General features: G+C 45.1%; 1 protein-coding gene across 5 annotated transcripts in view; it reads right to left on the reverse strand.

The window, feature by feature from the left end:
- FAT3 (FAT atypical cadherin 3) overlaps positions 1-19,924 on the reverse strand; it is a 994,495-nt gene that overhangs the window by 883,639 nt on the left and 90,932 nt on the right. For all 5 annotated transcript variants that reach the window (XM_077484996.1, XM_077484994.1, XM_077484992.1 and 2 more), the window contains exon 2: positions 4,837-4,951. The gene's annotated coding sequence lies outside the window, so the exon portion shown is untranslated. The remainder of the gene's footprint in view (positions 1-4,836; positions 4,952-19,924) is intronic.

Raw genomic sequence — 19,924 nt, forward strand, 5'->3', positions numbered from 1 at the left:
AACTCTGTGCTCTAGCAAATAGAAATGAATGCAGAATTCCAATGGAAATAAAAGTTACTCTTGCAATGGGTCCCCTCACACTGCAAGGGTTAACTGCTGGTTGTGCCTAAGGAATGATTAATGAGGTGGTACACCTTATTCTTTGCTCCTGCGGGATTATTCTATTTTATGCAAGCGTTCCCCAAAACTTCTTCCCTTCATTGGCCAACCAGCCCCAGGTCTCTGGCATCATCAATCTGCACTGTACAGGCTGCAGCAAACTCGTCAGCATTCAACACCTCCAGGAGTGGCAAATGCCTAAAACCCCCACCACATGCTGTGTTTCCTCTAACTTGGCCCCACGTTACCACCCCCGTAGAGTCCAGTAATAAAGTATTGGTGGGAGGAACCATTAAGTGCAGCAGGGGATGCGGTCATTTGACACTCCCAGAATTTTGGAATTGTTAAGACTTTCTTAGTGACTGTACTGCTTGAAGACAATGGTAGGAAGTTTGACACCCGCTGGAAGTATTTAGGGTCTTCTCCTGCAAGAGCCAAGCTTTGCATTTCTTTTTTTTTTTTTAAAGCAACAAAGTCAAAGTCATATTAATTAAGACAGTGATTGAGCGACCCAAAGACACTTGCACCAGACCACAGTTTCAGACAGAGTGGGAATTGTTAAGGTCCCCATAGAAGGCTCAGATTTTGGCTCACTCTTGTGGAATCAGTTGAAGTTTGGCTGAAATTTGGGCCATGGGTGGCCCTGTCTGCACCATTTGGCTCAACAAAAGTTGATCCTTACATATGCAGTCACTGTTTGCCATGCTGTTACCATGGATGGGGGAATTGATTGATAATGTAACTGTGTATGGCAGGCTTTAGAACCTCTCTGAAGTTTTATTACCGTCTATGACACATGGAAGAGACTGCCAAGTCCTTCGAGAGACCATTCCATTCACATGTGAGGTTGGGGATCAATAAAACCCCATGGTTGAGCCAAATTTTTTTCAAACCTTCCAACCACAACCCCCTTTAGTTGCACAGTCAGCAACTAGGAGTGTACACATGCTGTGGGAAGCCAGTAATCTTTCCAAAACTCAACTTGGCCCTAAATGTGACAAACGACGGGATTTCAACAACTAACCATATTACTATAATTTTTTTTAGGAGTGTACCTGTAATGGGCTGCTGCTAATACAATCTTATGCAAAACAGCAGTGCCATAAGAATGTGGTGACATACAAAATGCTGTAACCCATAGCAACAAATCAGTTGACTTTTCGGTAGAAATATGATTGAAAGATTAATTCCAGCTGGTTGTCATGGATAACCGCGATCTCGGATAGTACTCGTCGCCTCTCTTTCAGCAACTGCTTGTTAATGGCAAGTAAATTAGAAGGACAATTCTGCAACTGTGATTTAATTACCCCTATTGTGCTCTTACCTATTCATCACATTCATCGAAGAAAAGATAGGTAATTCCATCACTTTTCCTCTCCAGAACTTTTTATTCAAGCTCCAAAAGGGAAAATTTGTAATTGTACATTTTTGCTGTTCTTAAAAGATAGGTGAAATAAAACTACCATGGCAACTAGATAAGATTTATGAAAAGAAAAAAATCACAATCTACTTTAATAGCAAAGCTGCATGTTCTACATACTGCGGAGTGCTGGGAAGATAGCAAGAACGGTTCAAAAGGAAAAGGATTGTGCTGAGATCTGCTGCTACAAAGTGGAACTCCAGACGCTATTTAAAGGAACCTGTGTCATGATCATGAAGTAGAAAGGAACACCTTTGATGCCAGGTTACCTTTATGGCCAAAGCACACTTTTACGCTGCAGTGAACTGTCGTACCTATATTAGTGCGTTACGATGCCTTTCATTTTTCAATGGCATACCAGTATACTAAGAAACCCAGCCCTGACATACATGCATTACAGCACAATGCACTACAGGGCACCACCATGCATTCTAGTGTGTTGCACTGGAAAATGCGGCATGTCTGTTTTTGGTCCATTCTTGTGCCATATATTGTGATGTCAGGAATGCATTCATGTAGACCTGTTAAACTGCACTTTAAAGTGCTATTAACCACTTCCAGTCTAGGCCAAATCTGACAATCCTGTCCTACATGTAAAAATCTGCATCATTTTTGCTAGAAAAAATACACTTTAATTTTAATGCGCAACAACACAATACGATACCCAGTTTGGAAAAATATAAAAGTTGATGTTATGCCGAGTAAATAGATACCAAACATATCACACTTTTTATATTGCGTACACTTGTGGAATGGCAACAAATTATGGTACCTAAAAATCTCTATAGGCAACGCTTTAAAAGCCTTTACAGGTTACCAGATTAGAGTTTCACAGGAGGTCTGGGGTAGAATTATTGCTCTCGCTCTAATGTTCGCGGAGATACCTCACAAATGTGGTGCAATCGCGATCTCCGTTTACATATTTTATTTTAAAAAATTATTTTAATATTATACCTTTAATTTTCCTTTCTTTTTTTTTTTTTTGATCAACGTTATTGCTACTACAAGGAATGAAAAACATCCCTTGTTATAGCATGGACCGTGACAGGTGCTCTCTATAGAGAGATCTGGGGTATACGAGTCCCCAGATCTCTCTTCTGGCTTCCAAAGCATCAGATTAAACCAAGATTGGTTGGATCTAATGCTTTTACAAGCTGATAAAGGATTGTTTACATGAGACGGAAACTGGAAGTGACAAAAACCTCGTTGCTTCCAGTTTCTGATGTCACACAATGGGATAAACAACATCAGTTCCTCTCACTATGTACCCAAATCGGATGGCATCTGTCCCATCCTTACCTGGCTCCCCAATCGGATGGGAGAGCCCGGTAAAGGCAGCGGCAGCGGTGATTGGCCCCTCCCACCCTTCACCCCCCTTTAAATGTAATCCAGCACTGTACAGCCGCTCAGGGAAAAAAAAAGATACCGGGCTCATGACTGTGGATGTAGCCATGATCCTAGTATAACCACTTCAGCCTTAGGCCGTTTATATACAAGCTAAGGACAGGAAGTGGTTAAACCCTCAGTTTTAAGCTCTTTCAGCAGCTGATTTAATCACTTAGGCTGCATTCACAGCGCCCTGCTTTGAATCGTGGGCAGAATTGCCGCCATTCTGCCTGTTATTTCAAAACTCGCTGCTAAAATGACAAAAAGAAGCTTCTGAACTTTTATTGGGCGACAAGCTTCATGCAACGTGGTTTATTGCAATTACAGAGCGATTTACATTTTCTATGTCATAACTGTAAAATGAATGGCATATGAAATTCAGGTGGTGTGATCTGTCATTTTAGAGCGTTTTAAAAATCGCAGGTAGAATCAATGGCCAGGTGTGAATGCAGCCTTATTGAGTATGCTGATTCTTTACCTTTTAACCAGTACCTATGTTCCGGTTTAAGTTGGTGACTACTGGGCCAGGATTCCTGTTTCAGGGTGGCTCCTTTCTTTTGCAGCATCCTATGGAGCCACCCTTACATACAGAGACTAAACGGCGTTTCCCTACACTGTGTCTGCAGGTCAGCGACATCAGTACCTTAAATCTGCAAAGACCGACTTACTAGAAGCCTCACTTATCTTTCCTGCCCTTAGTATGTAAGAATCAAAACATGAATTCCTCAGATTGGGACTTTAAACCGGGCCACAAACAGTTTGATGGTAAAAAAATATTCAAAATTTATTACACATTGATAATATATAGCAACACGAACATGGGGATATACGCAACAAACGCAAATATTGGGAGCAGAAATGGAAACCAGCGGCAAAGAAAAGCCCAGAGCTTTGTCAGACAGAACGCCCAACGCATTTTTGAAAACAAAAATGCAGATCTTCTTCAGGGACAGAGGGCTTTAGGGTTCCAGATCTGTAGCTTATATCCCAAATATTGATGCTCCACCCATAAAGACAAAGAACATAACTCAAAAATGAAAAGAAAGCTATATCCGTCAGAGCAGAGCACAAACAACAAAGAATGTGAATGACATTAGCCAGGCGTCCGTATATTGCGGGATGGTCTTATTATATAAAACTTAGTGGTATAACTCTATATAGATCGTAGCTATGGAGGAGAAGTAAAATAGTACTTTCCCCTTGATGCAGGTCCGGTTGATAGAGAGTGTGTATGAAAAGTTAATAAACCGTCCAGAACATCAAGGGTTAAAGATGGTTGTATCCATCAACCAGATATCTGGATGTGCCTTATGGATCTTAAAGTTTTAGACCCCTTTCACACTGAGGGCATTTTGCAGGCGCTATAGCATTAAATATAGCGCCTGCAATCCACCCTCAAACAGCTGCTCCATTGTCTCCAGTGTGAAAGCCGAGGGCTTTCACACTGGAGCGGTGCGCTGGCAGGGCGTCAGGAAAGTTCTGCTAGCAGCTTCTTTGGAGAGGTGAAGGAACGGTGTGTTTACCGCTGCTCCACCGCTCCTGCCCATTGAAATCAATAGGGCAGCATGGCTACACTGCTGGCAAAACGCTGCTATTGCAGCACATTGCCTGCAAATTCCTATTACCACTTATCTGAACACTAGTCATCAGTGGGACAGCTGTTACATGAAGAAGCAAATCCCTACCTTTACCAAGATAGCCCCCTCCAAACAGAGCCACAGAGCAGATCCAGGCATGGTAAGCCAGTAAAAAGGATAAGATCAGCTGTAGAGAGCGCACAGGCAATACTGATAATAGTCCTTTGCTCTCTGCTTGCCTTTTTGGGAACTGATTCCACAGTTCTGACCCTCTTTAGAAAAACACCAATGAATGCAGTTATGCATGCATTAAAGTATCAATAAATGTACTTAAAGTTAAAATAGTGTAAATACCTGAATGTGATGTGCTTCCAGTCTCTTGTAATCCCATGTAAGGACTTAATGAGGCAGGGGCGACACTAGGATCCAATCAGGTGTCTTGCTTTCACAGGCATTAACAAGGTACATGCTGAAAGAAAGAGCAGAGAGATGACCTCATCAGTTTGTTCTCCTTAAGTGTCCAATCACAGGCTTGGGGCGGGGGGGTGACCTAGCTGTTTTGTTAAACTGCAGCAGAGAAATTGTAGGTCACCAGTGACATTAATCAAGACAAAGTAAATATCAGGACTGGATGGCCAGAAATACAAATCCTTAGGTAAGAAAAACAGCTTCCAAATATACGAGGGTCTGAGGGATGTAGTGAAAGAAATGTAGAAGTGGGCATACATTTTTTTAAATAAATATACAAAGTTCAAGTTTCACATGTTGGTAGAGCAACTCTTCCTCTATAGTAACTCCTTTTCTTCTTTTTTAGTGTTAGCAAACGATGGACTTTGAGCAGAAGCAATGTGCCATCATTGAGTTCTTGAGGAAGGAAGTTGATACTGTTGACAAGGTCAAAGTACATAGATGGATGAAGACGTTTAAAAGGTTTTATCGCTGTAAACATTATGTAGCCTTCTGTGAATGTTGGACAGACTTCGCCCCTCCTTTGTCAAGAACTCAATGATGGCATTTTGCTTCTGCATAAATACCGTTATTTACGTACCTGCAATGAAAAAGAGGAAGAGTTACTTTAGAAGAAGCATTACTCTACCAACATGTGAAATTTGAGTGACACATGTAAGGTAAAGTACTGTATATGTGAGCCCACACCTTGTAAAACAACACATCCCATTTAAAATAGAATTGAAAGGCAAAACATTTGTGCGTATATATATATATATATATATATATATATATCTATATATATTACACACAATATCTCACAAAAGTGAGTACACCCCTCACATTTTAAAGTAGTGAGTGTACAGCTTGTATAACAGTGTAAATTTGCTGTCCCCTCAAAATAACGCAACACACAGCCATTAAAGCGGGAGTCCACCGGGACTCTGCGTTTTTTGTTTTTTTTTTAAAAGCCAGCAGCTACAAATACTGCAGCTGCTGACTTTTAAATAGTGACACTTACCTGTCCAGCGCGCCCGCGATGTCGGCACCCGAAGCCGATCGCTCGCTCGTGCCGCCGCCATCTTGGGTATGGGAATCAGGAAATGGAGCCTTTCGGCTTCATTTCCCGGTTCCCTACTGCGCATGCGCGAGCCGCGCGGCGCAATCCGGACGGTCCCCGCTGCCTCTGGGAGCTGTGTGTTTCCCAGCAGGCAGCGGGGCACTTGCTGAAGGGGGCGGGCGCTTGCGGAAAGGGGCGTACGCCCCTTTCCGCAGAGAGCTAGCCCGGAAGTGGGTGCAGTTACCTGGATTATCCAGGTAACTGCACCCCCCTCCCCCCTGAAAGCAGCCGATTGTGGCGCCGGAGGGGGGGGGGGGATTCCGATGAGCGGAGGTCCATTTTAGGGTGGACCTCCGCTTTAATGTCTAAACTGCTGGCAGCAAAAGTGAGTACACCCCTAATGCCACATACACACGATCAGACTTTCCGGCAGACTTGGTCCGGCGGACCGGAATCCGTCGGACAATTCGATCGTGTGTGGGCTTCCGTCTGATTTTTTCTTCCCAAAAGTCAGACGGACCTAGAAATAGAACATGTTTTAAATCTTGGTCCGACGGACTCAGTTCCTATCGGGAAGCCCATTCGTCTATATGCTGGTCCGACGGACCAAATAAAACGCAAGGGAAGCTACAGCACTTGCCCGCGAGAATGTTTCCAGCGCAATCCTATCACGCTGGTTCTCGGCGACAGGGTACTGTACATCTCGCGCTCGCTGCAATAGGAAAAACACATTTTCCTATCGCAGCAAGTTCGAGAGGGAATGCCCCTCCAGGGGCACACCAGGCCCTTGGGTCTGGTATGGATTTTAAGGGGAACCCCCTACGCCAAAAAAAAAAAAACCCTTATCCGAGCACGCAGGAAAGGGGGTGGGGACGAGCGGGCACCCCCCGAACTGTACCAGGCCACATGCCCTCAACATGGGGGGGGGTGCTTTGGGGAAGGGGGGGCCCTGCGCCCCCCCCACCTCAAAGCACCTTGTCCACATGTTGATGAGGACAAGGATCTCTTCCCAACAACCCTGGCCGTTGGTTGTCGGGGTCTGTGGGTGGGGGGCTTATCGTAATCTGGGCTCCCCCTTTAATAAGGAGGCCCCTAGATCCTGGCCCACCATCCTTTGTGAATAAGTATGGGGTACATCGTACCCCTACCCATTCACCTCATATATATATATATATATATATATATTTTTTTTTTAACTATCCATTTTGGTTTTGGTTTTTGGCCAAGTGCATCCTGAATTTTCAGTTTCGGTGCACCCCTACTTCTAATGCACCTGGGCAGCTGTATGTTGTGGCAGCGAATCTGGGAGATGTCATTACACAGGCTCTGCATGCTGTACATCAATGTGCATGAAGCCCTAAACACTTTTTTCATAGTTTATTCCATCTCATTCTTAATCACTATTGTGCTTGAGCTCCACATTAACAGGCACAAATTGCAAAGCGTATAGTAAACCCAGAGCAACACAACACCTAATAGTAAAACACCAATTGACCCAAATTTCACCCCAATACAAAACTGTATATTGTTTTCAAGCTATGTCTATTCTGGTTAAGCCTCGTCCCTTTTGTCTCTAAAAACAAGTCCATCTTCTATGAAAATATGCAAATCTGGGCAGGCAAAAGGGACAACTGTTGGCAATGTGAAAAGAGAACCCAGTAACAAGTGGCACTTAGATATATATAATCAGTGCTCGCAGAAGAACATATTTGAGGGATTAAGCATGCTATTTTTTTCTCCTGATTGGAAAGACTTATTCAACTCATATAGAGAAGAGCTAAATATACATAAAAGTAAGAGATCCAGAGAAAAGCACAGCTGTGAAACACGCGGGAAATGTAAGACTCTAAAATTAGCCATTAATACCAAAACAAGAAAAATGGAACAGCAGAAAAGGCACGCATTGTATAGTCGATGTAAAGCTGTCCATAGATATTGAGGTGTCACTAAACGATATCTTTATTCTCAAAAATGAATACATACACATCCACTACTTATCCTTACTTAATGGCCCTGTAAACTATTTTTTTAATAAATGATTTCTTACTTTGTTTTTCTGGCTCATCGTAACATTCTCTGTGACTCGGAAACCTCTCCTTTCCCTCCCCACTTTCCTTTGTTCGGAATGAGCAGTGCATATTAGTTGCGGTCATGTACACTGCTCAGTGCACTGGACAAATTTCATCGTCCATCTCGGGAGTGAGCATGAGAAGGTGGCTACGTTCCTACATACAATGGGACCACGGAGAACGAACCAGGGGCATGCAGTGAGGTCAGTGGCTGGTGAGGCCCTGGCTAGTATCAGAGCCAGATACACACAGGTTACACACGCCACAAATGTTAGAGCGAGAGTAATACTTCTAGCAATAGGCCTCCTCTCTAACTCTAAACAGGTAACCTGTAAAAAATCTTAAAGTGTCGCCAATGGAGATTTTAAAGTATTGAAGTTTGGCACCATTCCACAAGTGTGCGCAATTTTAAAGCATGACATGTTAGGTACCTATTTACTTGGCGTAACATCATCTTTGACAATATACAAAAAAAATAAAAATAAAAATTGGGTTACCTTTAGTGTTTTTTTTTTTTTTACATTCATGAAACAGTTTTTTTCCCAAAAAATGCATTTGAAAAATTACTGTGAAAATACTGTGTATCATAAAAAGCAAAAAACACCATTTGTTCCCTAGGGTGTCTGCTAAAACAATATATATAATGTTTGGGGATTCTGAGTAATTTTGTAGCAAAAAAAAAATGATGATTATTACATGTAGGAGAGATGTGTCAGGATAGACCTGGGTGGCAAGGGGTTAATTACCATAAGTAATATACAAATAATTATTATATATTGTTTTTAAGGTAATTTACTATATTTTAAAAAACTACTCAAGCAGGTGGCTTAACGGACAAATTACTGAAATAATAACTTCAAAACCAGTAATTTCACAGTAAATAGATAAATAATAAATTATCTTATAACATATAGCATAAAAATATATGGTTTAGCTTGATTATAACAATATCTTTTCAACAGCAGCAGATTCTCATTCTCGCTTTTAACTGTGTGAGAAAAACATGGGATTGTGGGTAAATCTTATACCCATAAAGGCATGTTATTTTCTTCTCCTTAAGAGGGCTGGGCTAGAAGGGAGCATGTGTCTTTTAGACACATGCCCCCTCAATGACACTGCAGTGAGAGGCGTGCCTCTACTGCAGCATTTTTATTGGACAGCTGGGGCTAATGGTACTTTACCATTGGTCCAAGACTCCAAGCTGTCCATTGAGCTCAGTGCCTCTGACAAGAAATGAGGGGACTGTGAGCTCATCCTCTCAGTCTGCTGTGTGTCAGCTTGTATTTAAACTCTGTATGTAGCTTCTGAGAGGCTGTGCAAGGAGCCCCGTATCTCCGGAAACATAGGTCGTAGAAGCCCCAATATTTGGGGTCTCTGTGACCTCAGGTCGCCAAGCTACGACCATCGAAGCTTGATTTTTTTTTTTTTTTTTTTTTTAATGTTCATGGCAGGTGAGGCTTTGAGTTTCATGAAGGGGAGATATAAATGCACAGCAGATGTCTGCAATTAGAGGGAGGTATGGGGGTTATACAAAGGAAGTAAAAATGGGATGGGGTGGGCAAGTGAGGGTGGAGACGTGGAGGGTAAAGAATGAGTTAAGACTGAATCTAGGAGCGGGGAAAGAGAAATAGAGAGAGAGTCCCCTCATAGACTACCCAAATAACATGGCTACAAGAATTCTGGGTACAAAGTGGTGAGTCTATAAATTAGTAGAGTCACAAAAGTTATAGGACTTCTGAGCTTGCTTGGAATTAGAAGAGTGAGCAACTAGATCCTTAAAGTGTTGGGATTCCTATAGACAATCTATGCCTACCACATATTTTGAAATGTATTGATGGAATCCCTGCTTACAAGACGTTCCATATGCATTATATCATCCAGGATGTCTAGCCATACTAACAGTGAAAGGATGTTATAAGACTTCCAGTGTCTCATCCTCAGAAATAGTTTACGGGATTGTCCTTAAGGGAGCTAGTTTCAGAGACTTAACAATAATATCCAGCTAGATGGAATTGTATAATCCAATAATCCTGCAGCAGAGAGTGGTGATGGGTTGACATTCCCACCAGACATGTACATCCTGTAAGACACTTTAGATTGATGGAAACACCAGCAAACATTGGAGTGCAAGTGATAGATTTTGTACAATGTTTTTACATGCTCTAAGAGAGTCTAAATATTGAGGAGCCTTAAAGGGTTTATCCCAAGCAGGGATGAGCTGAACTGCTTCGGTCTGAGCATTGTTTGGCAAACTTCAAAGAATTTTGGATGTTGAACATCATTGAAATCAATGGGAAACAAATTTGTCAAATTGAAAATGGCCATTTTCTGGGGCTAATAGGCAAGGAAGTGTCCACGCTAGGGGGGGGGGGGGGGGACACTGCCTTGGGGAACAAAAATTCCATTTGGCCAGGAGCAGTGATTTTTTTTTTTTTTAATGCTTAAAGTGAAACATTGAAAAATGTCCTTTAACCGCTTAAGGACCGCTCCTTGTTCATAAAGTGGTTGTATACCTTTTTTTACATTTTTACCTACAGGTAAACCCAGGGATTTTTTTCAGCGGGAAAGCAGGGGAACGCAGTTCCCCCACCTCCAGCACTGAATGTATGTAATAGCATGGGGGTGTGGGGTGTGTTGCAGGGTCTATTGATGTTAGCTGCTGAGGGATCTATTGTCACTGGTGGGGATCTGATTTAGTGTGAGGGTCTATTGTTGTTGGGGGGGTCTTATGTTGCTGGAAGGGATCTACTGTTAAGGGAGAGGTCTATTTTTACTGGCTGCTGGAGGATCTATTGATGCTGGCTGCTGGGAAATCTGTTGTGGCTGCTGGGGGGGGGGTCTAATGTTGCTTGGGTGGATATTTTGTTACTGGGTGTGATATTTTGTTGTGGGTAGTTCACTGTTGCTGCAGGGAATCTATTGTTGTTGGGGTGGAGTCCATTGTTGCTGGGGGAGTCTATTATTGTGTGGTCATCTATTGCTGAAACCCGATGATCGTTCGCGGAGGGGCAGAATGGCGGTCTGCCTATGTAAACAAGGCAGACCATTGTTCTGCCAGAGAGGAAAATTAAGATGTTGTGTTTCTGCTAAGCAGAAACAAGGATCTCTGTTTTCCTTTAGTGAAAGCACACCCCCCCCCCCCCCCCCACAGTTAGAAAGCACTCCCAGGGAACACATTTAACCTTTGATTGCCCCTGATGTTAAACTCTTCCCTGCCAGTGTCATTTATACAGTGATGGTGCATTTATTTTTAGCACTAATCACTGTATTGGTGTGACTTGTCCTCAAAAGTGTCACTTAAGCCGCGTACACGCGAGCGGACTTTTCAACGTCCAAAGTCCGACGGACTGAGTCCGTCAGACTATTCGATCGTGTGTGGGCTGCAACGGACTTTTGATTCACCAAAGTCTGATGGACTTTAGAATATGGAACATGCTTCAAATTTTCCCGACGGAACTCCGCCGGACCCGGTCCCCTTCGAAAAATCCGCTCGTGTGTATGCTATTCCGACGGACTAAAACCGACGCTAGGGCAGCTATTGGCTACTGGCTATGAACTTCCGTATTCGAATCCAGTCGTACGTCATCACGTTCGAATCCGTCGGAGTTTAGTGTGATTGTGTGTGGCCAAGTCCGCTCCGCCGAAAAGTCCGTCAGAACTCCGTCGGAACTCCGGCAGAACTCCGACGGAATTCCTTCGGAAGTCTGTCGGACATAAGTCCTCTCGTGTGTACGGGGCTTTAGTGTCAGATTTGTCCGCCGCAATGTTGCAGTCCCGGTAAAAATCACTGATCGCCGCCATTGCTAGTAAAATAATAAAAGTCCCTAAATCTATCCCATCGTTTGTAGACACTATACCGTTTGTGCATACCAATCAATATACGCTTATTGGGATTTTTTTTACCAAAAATATGTAGCAGAATACTGTACATATTGGCCTAAATTTATGAAGAAATTTGATTTTTTTACAATTTTTTATTGTCTCAGCCAATGAGGAGGGGAGTCCTGGGCAGCCGAGACAATCCTACAACATCGCTGGATCTAGAGGGACCTCAGGTAAGTATTAGGGGTCCTGAGGGGGGCTGCTGCACACAGAAGGCTTTTTATCTTAATACATTTGCTTCAACAGTATGCAAATTTTGGTGTTGTTTTCAATTTTTCTTCATCGCTTGAAGGGGTTAAACTGGGGTGATGCCTGCAGCTGCTTGGGTGGCCGGGCCACCAGCCGGTGTGTCCGCCGCTTAGGCTGAGACACAAACAAAGCCAAATTCAGCTTTGATCGGGTCTCGGGTGTAAAATCCTGGAAGCGACGTCACAACGTCACTTCCAGTTTACTCGGCTGCCAATCGCTCGGATTTAAGAAAAAAATAACAGTATTCAGAATTGGCAATTTTGGTGATCTGAATACTTTTAAGTGCAGAGGAGGGATTTGGGGTCTTTTAGACCTCCGATCCCTCCATAAAGAGTACCTGTCACCACCTATTACTGTCACAAGGGATGTTTACATGCCTTGCGACAGCAATAAAAGTGATCAGTGATCAGAGACCATGTAAAAAAATGTTTTGTTTTTTTTAAAGCACCCCATCCCGCGTGCTCGCGCAGCAAAGAAAACGTATACGTAAGTCGTGCCCCCAAACGTAAAGGATGTTCAAATCACACATATAAGGTATTGCCGCGATCATCAGAGTGAGAGCAATAATTCTAGCAAAATACCTTCTCTGTAACTCTAACCTGGTAACTGTTACATTTTTTAAAAGCGTTGAGATTTTTAGGTACCGTAGTTTGTCGCCGTTCCACGAGACGTTAGGAATCTATTTACTTGGCGTAGCAACATCACATTATACAAAAAAATGGGCTAACTTTCCTGTGCCATAAAATATTACAAAAATCTCCATTTATTCTCTAGGGTCTCGGCCAAAAAATATGTATCTAATGTTTTGGGGGTTCTAAGTAATTTTCTAGAAAAAAATACAGATTTTAACTTGTAAGCAACAAATGTCAGAAAGAGGCTTAGGCATGAAAGGGTTAATACATAGAATGCATCAAGATAAAAAAAAAAAAAAAAAAAACCTGCTGCCTTTACAATCACTTATATGATGCTTTGGCAAGCTCAGGGTGGACAGAAACCTCCCGTGAAGCAGAAGGGAAAATGCTGAACAGGAGGCTGGACGGGCAAAGCTCGGGCATGCAGACCAAACTATGAGCTCATTCCTAATCCCCGGTAACAAAAACTTAATTAAAAAATAATATGTGCAGCCCTTCCTAAATCTAGCTATAGTAAATATCATATGCACTGGTGTAAGGTTGGAGCACCATCAAACCAAACATTAACAAGTTCAAAAATGTTTTTTTTTTCATCTTCAATTTATTTTTTTAATTATTTTTCATTTAACCACTTCAGCCCAGGAAGAATTTACCCCCTTCCTGACTGGAGCACTTTTTGCAATTCAGCACTGTGTCGTTTTAACTGACAACGGTCGTGCAATGTGCCTCCCAAACAAAATTGTTGTCCTTTTTTTCCCACAAATAGAGCTTTCTTTTGGTGGTATTTGATCACCTCTGCGGTTTTTATTTTTTGCGCTATAAACAAAAAAAGCGACAATTTTGAAAAAAAACACATTATTTTTTTTACTTTTTGCTATAATAAATATCCCCAAGAAATATATATATTTTATTTTTTTTCCTCAGTTTAGGCCGATAAGTATTCTACGTATTTTTGGTAAAAAAAAAAAAAAAAAAAAAAAAAAACGCAATAAGCGATTGATTGGTTTGCGCAAAATTTATAGCTTTTACAAAATAGGGGATAGTTTTATGGCATTTTTATAAATTTTTTTTTTTTCACTAGTAATGGCGGTGATCAGCGTTTTTATTGTGACTGCAACATTATGGCGGGAGCATTGTCATTTATACAGCAATCAGTGCTATACAAATGCACTGATTCCTGTGTAAATGATACTGGCAGTGAAGGGGTTAACCACTAGGTGGCAGTGTATGGGTTAAGTGTGTCCTGGGGTGTGTTTCTAACTGTGGGGGGGGCGTGGCTATGAGTGACACGTCACTGATCTCTGCTCCCGATCACAGGGAGCAGAGATCAGTGAAACTGTTACTAGGCAGAACAGGGAGATGTTTGTTTACATTAGCATTTCCCCATTCTTCTTCCCTGTGAGACGATCGCGGGTATCCCCACAGCGATAGAGTAGGCAGGACCCGACTCGTGGAGCTTGCCGCGGGCGCGCCTCTTAAAGGGCCACGTGCAGGTACATGATTCTGCCTGTACGAGCCCTTCTGCCGCAGTATATCTGCATGAGGCGGTTGGCAAGCAGTTAATACAAATACAAATATACTGCTTCAAAAAAAGTTTTTTTTTTTTTTGTATATATTAGCTATACATTGAAACATTCTCAAAATTGTATTCCTAAACATAGGGTCACTAACCTTATTTTCCTAACATTCAACCATATCTCCCCTAAAGGGAAAAAAATATGTTTTTAAAGGGTCAACCTGAGACTCTCCAAGCTCAGAGAATGGGAATTCCAGACTTCACCCTGAAGCAGCCATACTAACTGACTTTTTTCCCTGGGGTGCCTCTTTAAAAAAAATAGTTGCTGTGATTTCATCGACATTCTTATAAAGCTCCTGCACAAGGTAATAACCATAATACCAAAATTGCTGTAATTGTACAAAAATAATTACAACTGCCCCCACACACACAGCTTCTAGAGAGTTCAATAATGGCACAATTAAGCACATGTGGCTGAGCATTACACGCACGGTATGCAGATTCCTCAACCACAGCCTCCTCCATGTCATACATATTCATGTATGCATACCGTCATTTATAAGGCAAAGTGACATGAAGCATCGCTCCATTTAAAAGATAAAACTTTGACTACATTCTTTCCTTATAGGTCGTGACACGCGGTACAGCGCAATGTGCCTGCAAGACGTGTCACTTTGTTAAATCACTTATACAGTAACCCATCAAACTACTCGGCCTCCTGCATTGAGAAATGGCACATCTTTAACTAAAGCCGGTGTCTACATTTTATTTAGTAATGGGATATCCAATCTGAAACAGGATTTTTTTATTTTTTTAACCACTTGACCTCCAGAAGATTTATCCCCCTTCCTGACCAGGCCATTTTTTTGCAATACGGCACTGCGTTACTTTAACTGACAATTGCACGACTCTGTGCCCAAATAGAATTTTTTTTCCCCTAATATAGAGCTTTCATTTGGTGGTATTTGATTCACCTCTGCATTTTTCATTTTTTTGTACTATAAACCAAAAACGGCCGACAATTTTGAAAAAAAAATTTTTTTACTTTCTGCTATAAAATATACCCAATAATTATTTTTAAAAAAAAATCGAATTTGTTCATAAATTTAGGCCAATATGTATTCTGCTAGATATTTTCTGTAAAAAAAAAAAAAAAATGCCAATAAGCGTATATTGCTTGGCTTGCACAAAATGTATGGTGTCTACAAACTATAGGATGTATTTATCACATTTTTGTTATTTTTATATGTTTTTTACTAGTAATGGTTGAGATCAGCGACTTATAGTGAGACTGCGATATTGTGGCGGACAAATCAGACACTAACTGACATGTCTGACACTTTTTTGGGGACCAGTGACACTAATACAGTGATCAGTGCTAAAAAATATGCACTGTCACTGTACTGACACTGGCTGGGAAGGGGTTAACATCAGGGGCGATCAAAGGGTTACCTGTCTGCCTAGCTGGTGTTTTACTGTAGTGTGGTAGGTGCTTTTAATAGGGAAAGGCATTAGTCCATGCTTTGCAGGAACTTAGGATCCATGCCTTCTGTACTGACAGAACAGTAATCTGCCTTGTTTACATAGACAGATCACCATTTTGCCTGTGTACCAAACAATCAGTGGGTGCTGGCAGACATCGAGTAACCGGAACCCGCTGATCGGCACTCACGCCTGATACATACATACATACATATATATATATATATATATATATATATATATATATATATATATATATATATATATATATATATATATATATATATATATATATATATATATATATATATATACATACACACATATACACACACACACACACATATATACATACACGCGATCTTGCTCAGCGTGGCCGCCCTGTAGCAGTAAAACTGCTATAGAGCAGTCAGCAACTGGTTAATTTCTATTTGTAATCCTAACTAGATTTTGATGCCAGGGCCACAAGAAAACGGGAATCCGGGAATACAGGGGCTACAAATGGGCAACTCTTATAATACCGCCTTTTATTACAAACAGGCAATCGTTAAAATATGTGGACAAAGACAATGGCAGTGACAATAACTGAAGCCCAGGCTGCCACACAGCATTATACTTTTATTCCTGTACTATCTGCACTTTGTAGATTAAATCCCAACTCTGGGCAAATAAAACAATGGTCCCTTGCGGTGGAGCCACATCATTTTCCCCCTAGTTCATATACAAGCAATTGAGCCTTGCAATGTGGACACTGCATACTTTTTTATTTGATTTAGTGATGTCCTCTACAAAATGATAGGTAATCTAAGCCCAATGTTGACAGATAGGAGAGTGCAGCACTGATTGTTTCGAGCTAATGCCTCATACACACGATCGGCCGATGTGTGGGCTCCGGCGGACTTTTTGTTCCCAAAAGTCCGGCGGACTTAGAAAGAAGTCTTAACTCAAAATTGTCCGCCGGACTCGGCTGTCTGGCGGACAATCCGCCCGTCTGTGTGCTAGTCCGCTGGACTTTTGAAATGAACGGACTTGCCCACACACGGAGAAAAGTCTGTTCATTTTGAGCGTGGCTCCAGATAGATGGAACTAGCGAGGAAGTCAATGTTGCCACCTCCATCGGTGAGATTGACACCTCGCCAGCCCCCGTCATCTGGTATAAATTTAATGGGGAACCCCTATGCCGAAAAAACGGCGTGGGGGTCCCCCCAAAGTCCATAGTAGACCCTTATCCGGGCACGCAGCCCGGTCGGTCAGGAGAGGGGGTGGGGACAAGCGACCCCCCTCCCCCTCCTGAGCCAAACCAGGCCAAGTGCCCTCATGGGGGGGTGCTTTGGGGAAGGGGGGGCCCTGCAGATCCCCCACCCCAAAGCACCCTGTCCCCATGTTGATGCAGAAAAGGGCCTCTTCCCGACAACCCTGGCCGTTGATTGTCTTCTTCTGACTTCGGGAGTCTTGTCCCGCTCTTCGGTTCTTCTTGCCGGGCCTCCGCTTTCTTCTTCCAGCTTTTTAACTAGCGTTGGCCCGGTCTTCTGTCGTTGTCGCCGCCACCACCTTCTTCTGCTTCTTCTTCTTCCTTTTTCTTTTCTTCTTCCGATGTTGACAAGACGCTCTCTCTGGCCGTAATGGCAGGGACGCGATGTGCGGCGACTTATATAGGGATAAGGGGCGGGGTCACCGGGTGATGTCACATGGTGACCCCACCCCTTGTGATGTCACAGTCCTCGAGGATAAACAATGTCAACGTGATTTAGTTATGCAAATTAGCTACAGAGTGCAGTCAGGGAAATTGTATATTATCTTGTATATTGTAATAAGGTTAGCAGAGGTATTACTAGATAGTAACTGTAGCCAGGCCCGGATTGGCCATAGGGCAAACCGGGCAATTGCCCGGTGGGCCGCGGCCGCCGGGGCCGCCATGCTGTAAGTACATGCGGGGCACAAGGCTCTTTGAGCCCGCGCTGCTCATGCAGTCTCTCCGCAGCCGCCGAGCTGCCAGTTAAACTCATCTCATCGGCGCCAGGGAGATGTGAAGCCTTCGGCCGTATAGGTTGGCCATCGGTGTCAGCCTGCCAGGGGGCGTGACTGTGAAGGGGAGGAGCCAGAGCAGACACCTGCTGCTGAGTCCTGGCAGAACACCGGACAACAGAAAACGTGAGTTCCGCCCGTGCTCTGCGCTCACCCCCTTATAACCAAGATATGAGGAGCGGTGGGGCGGCTGCATATACAATCATTCTCTCCATCTTCCTGCTGCAGTATCGGAATGCCTGCAAGAGGTAGAGGAGAAGCAGGAGACTGCAGGAGGAAGATGGATAGAATGATTGTTCTATATGCAGCCACCCCCACTGCTCCTCCTGTCCTGCTTATTACTGCTGCTCCCCCCCCCGCTCTCTACACCACCCATACTCTTTGCCTCCTCATGCTCTCTGCCACCCCCCAGTGCACTCCACCTCCCCCATGCTCTCTGCCACCCCCCACCAGTGCACTCCACCTCCCCCATGCTCTCTGCCACCCCCCACCAGTGCACCCCACCTCCCCCATGCTCTCTGCTACCCCCCAGTGCGCTCCACCTCCACCATGCTCTCTGCCACCCCCCGTGCGCTCCACCTCCCCATGCGCTCCACCTCCCCCATGTCCTCTGCCGCCCCCCCCATGCGCTCCACCTCCCCAATGCTCTATGCCACCCCTCAGTGCGCTCCATCCCCCCATGCTCTCCGCCACCCCCCACCAGTGCACTCCACCTCCCCCATGCTCTCTGCCACCCCCCGTGCGCTCCACCTCCCCCATGCTCTCTGCCACCCCCCAGTGCGCTCCACCTCCCCCATGCGCTCCACCTCCCCCATGTCCTCTGCCACCCCTCCATGCGCTCCACCTCCCCCATGCTCTATGCCACCCCCAGTGCTCTCCATCCCCCCATGCTCTCCGCCACCCCCCGCCAGTGCACTCCACCTCCCCCATGCTCTCTGCCACCCCCCCGTGCGCTCCACCACCCCCATGCTCTCTGCCACCCCCCAGTGCGCTCCACCTCCCCCATGCTCTCTGCCACCCCCCAGTGCGCTCCCCCTCCCCATGCTCTCCGCCGCCCTCCCTGTGCTATCCACCGCTCCCCCCTATGCTCTCCACCACCCTCCCTGTGCCCTCCACCGCCCCCCCCTGTGCTCTCCACCACCCTCCCTGTGCCCTCCACCTCCCCCCATGCTCTTTGCTGCCTCCCTGTGCTCTCCACCTCCCCCATGCTCTCCACCACCCTCCCTGTGCCCTCCACCTCCCCCCATGCTCTTTGATGCCCCCCTGCGCTCTCCACCTCCCCCCATGCTCTCCGCCGCCCTCTCTGTGCTATCCACCTCCCCCACGCTCTCCACCACCCCCCCTGTGCTCTCCACCACCCTCCCTGTGCCCTCTACCCCCCATGCTCTTTGCTGCCTCCCTGCGCTCTCCACCTCCCCCGATGCTCTCCACCTCCCCCATGCTCTCTGCCACCCCCCAGTGTGCTCCACCTCCCCATGCTCTCTGCCACCCCCCAGTGCGCTTCACCTCCCTCATGCTCTCTGCCACCCCCCCATGCGCTCCACCTCCCCCATGCTCTCTTCCACCCCCCAGTGCGCTCCATCCCCCCATGCTCTCCGCCACCCTCCCTGTACTCTCCACTTTCCCCATGCTCTCCGCCACCCTCCCTGTGCTCTCCACCTTCTCCATGCTCTCTGCCACCCCCCAGTGCGCTTCACCTCCCCCATGCCTTCTGCCACCCCCCCCAGTGCGCTCCACCTCCCCCATGCCCTCTGCCACCTCCCCAGTGCGCTCCACCTCCCCATGCTCTCCACCGCCCTCCCTGTGTTCTCCACCACCCTCCCTGTGCACTCCACCTCCCCCCATGCTCTCTGCCGCCCTCCCTGTGCTCTCCACCTCCCCCCATGCTCTCCACCACCCTCCCTATGCCCTCCACCTCCCCCCATGCTCTTTGATGCCTCCCTGCGCTCTCCACCTCCCCCCATGCTCTCCGCCGCCCTCCCTGCACTCTCCACTCTCCACCTCCCCCCATGCTCTCCACCTTCCCCCATGCTCTCTGCTGCCCCTTGTTCTCTTCTCTTCCTCCCTGTGCTTTCGCCCC

This window comes from Lithobates pipiens, unplaced genomic scaffold (genome assembly GCF_037356315.1).
Source record: "Lithobates pipiens isolate NorthernLeopardFrog02 unplaced genomic scaffold, aLitPip1_a1.2 Scaffold_17, whole genome shotgun sequence".
In the NCBI taxonomy this organism is placed as follows: Eukaryota; Metazoa; Chordata; class Amphibia; order Anura; family Ranidae; genus Lithobates; species Lithobates pipiens.